The 8,002-nt window shown below is 41.3% G+C and overlaps 1 protein-coding gene across 2 annotated transcripts in view; it reads left to right on the top strand.

The window, feature by feature from the left end:
- Positions 1–8,002, top strand: part of STK3 (serine/threonine kinase 3) — a 255,658-nt gene that overhangs the window by 176,209 nt on the left and 71,447 nt on the right. The gene's annotated exons all lie outside the window — the stretch shown is intronic.

Here is an 8,002-nt window from a genome sequence, read left to right as displayed (position 1 = left end):
ATACTGCATGGTTTGCCCAAGCTAAGATGAAACCACATCATGAATCAATTAGCATTTTGCATTTTCTTTCATTATCTACTCAAAGTCATGCCTACTGCACCTCTAAACATTTCATTAAATCCAATTATACAGCAAACACTCCCAAAATAAACTTAGATTGTATTGCAGTTTCACTTAACAGTATATAAAATGCTGTGTTATGACAGGTATCAACTATCCATTAGATACTGATTTATATAGCCAGTGGTGGAACATTTTGTTTCTGGGCATTATTAAGGAGAATATGGCATAAATAAATTTTTTAAAAATTTAATATAGCAGAAAGCAGCACATCTGTTAAAAGATAGTAACCCATAATTTGATTTGTAAAGTATTTTAGAGATAAAAAGGATTCCTAACATTTACCTTCTCAATAAAAAAGTGAACATAAAATTCTGTTCCAATAAATACAACATAATATGATTTCATGTTGTCTAAATTATCAGTTAAGCCACAGATGACAGAGGGTACAATCTAAGAGAAGAAATAAGGGCTTGGTTGGGAAAAGAAGAAACACTGGAAAGAAGGATCAAGAGATGGGCAAATTCATGCAGAAAATTCAGTTCGGTGCATATTTACTACTGCTTGTCATGTGTGAGGCACAGTGCCAGGCATGCTGCGGGGGCTGAAATGACGATTAAGACATTCTCTCTGATCTCTGTTGCTTACAGAGTGATGAAGATAGAGATACTTTCGCAGACTAGCATTTCTTTTTGTGTCTAAGATTCTTTCTGTGCCTTTTAAGATTGTAGTTAACAGGTTAGGCCATTGTGATTTCAGTTATAGGCAAAAGCAGATTAATTACCTCTTGATACCAACTGACCTTCCTCTTCCCCCTCCTACCCTGGCCATGTGCGATCAATGTCAAAATCTCAGCCCTAGGCTGTTTTCCCCTGCACAGCACTGCTTCTGAATGGCACAAAAGCAGTAATACGTGATTTCTTGCATTATGGAACCTAGAAAGTTATAAATATTCAAGTAATTTGCTGCCATTATAAAATGGAAATAGGCAACAGTTTTCTCTGTGACATGTCTGGTTTCTTTTTTACACACCCCTTTCTTTTTGCTACTCCCCCTGTGAGGCTGCTTGGTAAATCTTACCTCATGGCTTCCAACCATTTCTTCCCTGCTCTTGCTTTCTTCACATGTCCTAGTACATACAGCACATGATGGTTGTATTCTTTGAAAGGGAGAGTCACGAAGCACAGAACGCAAGCAGATTGCCACATAGTTAATCCTGGGTGGGGATTGGGAAAGGGATATGAATTTTTTTTAATCTCCCACAACTGGTGAGTCTCCTGAGCTTTTGCCCTGGAAAGCAGCCTAAAAATTGCCCTCATCGCTAGGCTTCTGACTACAGGAGGCCTTCTGCATCTATGACATGCTTACCCAACTGCGTCGGATTCGGATGGCCTTGTAGCCTCCAAAGCCAGTTAGTGGTAGGGTACAAGTTAAGTGCCTTGGAGATTACAAAGACCCCATGATAAGACAGTTTACAACATATTACCCACCAGCATGTAGCATCCCTTTTCCACAGCTGATAAAATTTCTTTCAGTAAAACTGTGTAATCCTTAGCAGACCAGGTAGAGGATCATTGAGCGCTTTGCTGTATCTTCTGGAGAGCTACTGAGCTCCCCACAAAACTACGTAAACAACTTCTTCTATGCGGTCACATAGCTGAACATCCATATATAAGCAGTGGTTATTAAAAATGAGCTTTTATAGCATCTAATTCTTGTTGGATTTTATTTCAAGGAAGGGCTATGTGATGCTGATTTATCAGACGGCATTCATTAAATTACAGTGCCGATTTCCACATATTTTTTGTAGTGAGTTTTAGGTTTGACAGCCACAGAAACCACTCAGTGTATGTTATAATTTTATGTCCTAAGTATGATATCGTTTGGCCATAGAGATTTTACTGAAAGCACATTTTTAAGTTGAGCAGATAGTGGCTTATATACTTGCAGTTGTTTATGTGCTTTAGCAAATCTTGAATCCCATGAGCCAACTTTCCATGTAATTTAAGTTTCTGCAATTTAGACATCATTCTAGAATGTGGGACTTACATGTTCCCAAAGGTCTAATCAAGTGATGTTAGAGCAACCCACAGGGTTTGTCATCCTGTAGGACAGCAATAAAGAATATAAAGAAGTTATTGAGGCAGAACTTACTTTTCCCGAAACCACATACTTAGTTTTAGGGTTTTATGATCTAAATCTTCTTTAAAACTTTTGAGATTAGTTGGTTTGAGCTCTCAGGTTATGTCACGTCAAAGCCCCGTTTGCTAATGTCTTCAGCAGTTTTGTTCCCCAAACAGATTATAGCAATATATTATTTTTAATTTTCCACGCTCTCTAGAATGTTATATTGTGTGCCGAAGACCCTGATTTCTGTAACCTTTTCCATTGGAGTTCCAAATGAGTTGCCATATTCTTGTCAATGTAAATTATGTATGCATACTCTTTTATACCTTTACTCATGAAGCTAGAAGTTACAGATTTGTTTTCCTTACTTTTTTTTCTTTTCTCAGTACGCTTTATTTTTTTTTGAACATTAGGCACATTTTTTTTATTATAGTTTATTGTCAAGTTGGTTTCCATATAACACCCAGTGCTCATCCCAACATGTGCCTTCCTTCGTGCCCATCACCCTTCTTCCCCTCTCCCCCTCCCCCATCAACCTTCCATTTGTTCTCAGTATTTAAGAGTCTCTTATGGTTTGCCTCCCTCCCTCTCCTTAGCTGTTTTTTTTCTCTTCCCCTTGCCTGTGGTCCTCTGTTAGGTTTCTCCTGTTCTATATATGCATGAAAACATATACAGGATGAGCACTGGGTGTTACATGGAAACCAACTTGACAATAAACTATAAGAGAAAAAAAATAAAGTTAAAAAAATTAAAAAATAAACCACATCTCCTTGATCCATTCATCAGGTGATGGACATTTAGGATCTTTCCATGATTTGGCTATTGTTGAAAGTGCTGGTATTACCTGTTTTCCTTACTTCTAAAAGATGGGGTGGTGGTATGACTATAGGAAGCAAAATTATTAAAAGATCTTCTGAAAGGAAGTAGAGAAAAGTGACAAAAAATATTTATTTGGTCTGTTTTTAAACTAGGCATGGGGCACCTGGGTGGCTCAGTTGATTGTTAGACTCTTGATTTCAGCTTAGGTCATGATCTCCCGGTTTATGAGTTTGAGCCCACATCGGGCTCTGCGTTAACAGTGCAGAGCCTGCTTGGGATTCTCCTTCTCCCGCTCTCTGCCCCTCCCCCACTGGCTCTGTCTCAAAATAAATAAAAATAAATACATAAACTTAAAAAAAATAATTATTTAGGCGTAAGGAGACGTTCCCAGAACTCTCCAAACCTGTTTTCAGTGATGATGGCCTTGCTTTCTCCCTCCCTCTCCCATTGCTCCCACTCACATCTTCCTGGGGCTTCCTTAGAACCCGCAAGATGTCCGGGCTTCAGGTTAATAACCGAAATCTTTCACAATCTGGTGCCAGCCCGTGTTTACACCTGGGTCTCTCTTTCTTTATATACCGTCCTTTACCCAGTTGGACTTACGAATGTTTGACAGTAGGTATAAAGCAGGTTGGCTGTCATTAAAGGAAATAAACACTTTCCTTCCTTTCCATCCTAAAGTAGTAGACCAGTAGGACCAGGTCAGGAATCTGCTCTCATCAGATTTATGAGATACTAGAAAATATTTCTTTGTGAGTGACTCTTGGAGAGTGATTGTTTCAGGAAAGAGAAGACTGGGGTCTTTTACCATGTTTAGCTTAGATCTCTGCAGCTCAGTTTCTGTGGTAGAACTTTCTCGTCTTACAGAGCTGGGGCTGGATTGGTAGCTCTAGTTGCCCAGAGAGGAAACTCTCTCTGTAGGTATCTGAGGAAGAGCCACATTTTCCAGTCAGTTTAGAAATTATGTTTTATGGCTTTAGCTCCTCTCTTATTCATAGCCTTAACTTTTTTGGCCTATTCTCATTCTCTTCTGCCCCTCCTGACAAAGCGTGACCATGGATCAGTCTCTGTCCGTTTTCTGCGTGTCTTCACTGTGGCTGCTGAGTGCCGATGGAAGTGGTCTCAGATCTGTATAGACAGATCACCGGTTCAGGGCCTTCAGAATGTTCCTGTAGCCCTGGGTTTCTCTGCCTCAGCTCTTTCTCCTGCAAAGTGGCCGTTCTAGACCTTCACTAAGTCTCTTCCTGCCACCTCTCCTCTCAGTTTCAATAGGTGATCTTGCTTTCTGCCTCATAGAAATGCAAACTTTAACATTATCCTGTGAGAATGTAGAGAAGCTATATAGATGTTTTAAACAGAGACTTTGGAGTAAGCAAGAAAAATTAGAGTCGTCTTTGACTTCCCTCTCTTCCTCTCCCCTCCCTGAATTTACATCATCTCGAGTTCTGCCTCCTGCATATCTCTGCCCTCTTCCCACCATCTCTGCTTGCGTTTCTCTACTGTAGATCCTCATAATCTCTCACATGAAAGGTTTCCTAATTGATCCCCGGCCTCCATCCTTAGCCCTACCCTCCTCACAAACCCAGCATCTCTCTCTTCTGTTTATGACTCTCCAGCAACTCCCCATTGCTCTCAGTTTAAAGCCCAACATGGATTAAAGGGCAGTAGACACTCTGGGGTCTGCTCATCTTTCTATTCCATGGCTCATTATTCCCTGTCCAGCCTTCTTCCAGCTCTTCAGCTTTTAAAACGCTCTTTCCTGCCTTTGGGCTTTTGCACTGCACAGTTCCTCTGTTTGCACTGGCGATTCCTTGGCTAATTCATATCCATCCTCTCGGGCCCAGTCACGAGGCTGCTGCCCTCACTGACCCAGCGTGGGGATGGTGCCCCTCCCGCAGGCTGCCAGCGTACTTGACGCTATCACTCTGAGTAGCACGTGTCACACTGTAATGTAATTGCTGGTTTCTGTGTGATTATCTCTTTACTCCACTGTATTCCCAGTGCTTCACGCAATATCCAGCACAGTAGGAAAAATTCATTAGATCATTTCTGACCAGATGACGTGGTGTGGTGAAAAGACCATGGGATTTAAAGTCAGACCACGTTTAATTGTGTTCATCTTTTCTGAGCTTCAGTGATGTATATTTGTTTCTCTATTTTTGTGCATATGTGTTTGTGAGTGCAGATTTCTTAGGTCCATACATCAAGCACCTAGCAGAGTAGGGCATCAATAAGAAATAATCTCCCATCTGTTCCTCTGTCCGTTTGGCCTTCCAGCAACTTGGGGACCTGGAGCCCTGCTTCCTGCATGGTGAGGGAGGCCAGGTCTTCCTGGGCCTGCACAGGTTGAGCCACTGGGCAGCTCTGCCCTTTTCCTTCCAGGGCAAACTCTTGCTCCCATCTTCCTCTCCTTCCTTCAAGAACGCGCTCCATTTTTAGTTATTTAGTAAGACAGCCAGAGGGGGAATAATGACTCCCAAAGAACAGGGTAGCACAGACATAAATGTGAACAGTTTGAATGGCAAGATGAAGAGAAGGGAAGGGATCACTGAGCTGATTGGTTGATCTGCCTCGGAGACGTATGATCGATAATGTGTACTGAGGTAACTTGCAGGTGGGAGAACTGTATTCCACTGTTTGTGAAATGTGAGGTCTCTTTGAGAAAAACGGAAAATTCATGAAAGTTTCACAGGAAACATGAAAGAGTAAATTTAAATTTTATTATTATTTTTTATTTTCAGAAAAGAGAAAAAAGGGGGGATTTCTCAAATGACAGCTATCATTAATGGAGGGTCTGGCGTGGGCCACCATTGTGCTCAGGCTTGCATTCATGATCTTACTGACCCCTCACAAGGACCCTGTAGTGTAGCATCCTTGCTACCATTTGCCCCTAAGGAAACTGAGACTTGAGAATGTGAAGTGACTTGTCCAAGGTCTTACAGCAAGTAAGCAGTGGAACCAAAATACAGACCCAGGTTTGGCTCCCAGATCAGCAACACTACTCAGGGGCTAGAAAGCTTAACATCCCTTTTGGGCAGGAGTCTAGAACATCTATAAATCCTTTAGGAAAGGAGACCTAGATTATTATAACTTTGCATAGTTTGCTGGGAACAAACCATACCAAATAATACCAAATAAATCATACCAAAATAATAGAATTTCCTTTTCTTGACACCATTGTCAAGATTGTAGGTCAGATGAAATTATGGGTTTGGATATTGTGTTTTAGGATTTTGGAAAAGTATTTGACAAGGTCTCTGATGCTGTCCTTGTAGATACTGTGTAGTATGAATTGGCTGATAGTTCTGAGGGTTGAATGGTTATCCCTGAATGGGCTTGTATCAGCATTTATTGGAGGAAGCAGAAACTGCTCTGAGTATTGTAAACATAAAGAGATTTAAGTCAGAGATGTGACTGTTAACAAAATCGGTGGAAAGATTGGAAAAGAGGGCTGTGTAGACCAGCCCTCCAGGAATGACTCTACAACACAGGAGTGACCCTGGACAGAGTATACATGGCTGCTGCAGTCAGGAAGGCAGTGAATCCAGAGGCTGCCGTTGGCCTCAGGAGTTCAGTGACACAGATTGAGCTCAATCCCTGTTGCTCTTCAGGGATTAGAATGCCACCAGGGCCACTGCAGCCTGGGAGGCTGTTGACTGGGTGCAGCCATGCTGCTCTGAGAAACCCTCACATCTTCAGTGCTGTGCTTGTCAGGGGAACACGGCTTCCGCCTCCCTTCTTTTCCAGTCATGAAAAAGTGCACATATCCAGGAAAAGGCACAGGGAGTTCAAGGAAATGCAGTGTTTAGCTTTCCCACCCGTACAATAAGAAGGCTTACCAGAGGCGGTGGCAGTGGCTGCTAAATTTCACTCAGCCATAGTGTAAATACAATGAGAAGACTTCTCATTGTATGCTGTCGGGCCTAGGCCTCAGCCCTGGCTAAGCTTACACTTCTTACAGAAATCTGGATGAAGCTATAGAGAAAATCTGTTAGATTTGTAAATGACGGGAAGTAGAGCAAAATAAAAACAACATTCTAAGACACGGTTAGGATCTTAAGGGATCTCCACACACTGGAGCGGGGGCTTGATTTACAAGATGAGCCCTGCTCATGGGTCCATGTAACTAACCGCAGACATGTATTTATATCATAGTAGTAGCCCCTCAGACATCCTGGTTCTGCAGGCCAGAGTAGGGAGGGCCTGGCCTCTCTTTAAAGAATAAATCAAAAAATCAAAACAATAAAACGGTACAAGTACTTCTGAGGCGCAGCTAGGACTAATAAGCACTTTTTAGAACAAGGAAATAAACAGCTTCACTCTGCTCTCAGTGCCTGGAACTTACCTGGAAGGTGCAGGGAGGGTAGAGACACAGCAGAGCATATTCAGTAGAGAGTGAGCCAGATGGTAAAGTGTGTGGAGGCCATGTTGAATTAGGAATGGGTGGAGAAATAACTGGTGATGTTTATGTTTTATATTATTTATATTAACCTTCATAACCTGCTTATCAATTATGAAATATTGGGTTAAGTAATTGTAATTGAGTATATATTTTTTACTCTTTTCATATATTTATAATACATAGTGATTTAGAAAATATTTCGCAGTTTTATTGTTTCATTCTGGACAGCACATTTATGTAATTTATTAATAATTAATTAATTTCACTTAGTTACTAAGAGAAAGACAATTCGGTTCTGCTTTAGATTTTTAGGTGTGTATCCTAGAAATAGAAGCTAGATCAATTTTAAAAGGGTTTAGGAGAGTTACCGAGAAGGGGAGACTGACCCCTGCGTGTTTCTGTAAGTGAGGAACCACTTGCTCAGAGTCACAGACTCCCTGGCCCGTTCTTTGCTAAGTAACATCTCTCGCAGCTCTCGTTCAGTTCCATTCCTTATCTCTTTCTCCCAAAACCTGTTTTAGGAAAGTATCAGATATGTAGGTATAAAATCTTAATAATGTTTTATGTTCATGAGTCTTTTCCCTCCAAATTGCA

The sequence above is a fragment of the Suricata suricatta genome, chromosome 15 (assembly GCF_006229205.1).
Source record: "Suricata suricatta isolate VVHF042 chromosome 15, meerkat_22Aug2017_6uvM2_HiC, whole genome shotgun sequence".
Lineage (NCBI taxonomy): Eukaryota > Metazoa > Chordata > Mammalia > Carnivora > Herpestidae > Suricata > Suricata suricatta.
The sequence above is the reverse complement of the archived record's forward strand: the minus strand, read 5'-3'. Positions and strand labels throughout refer to the sequence as shown.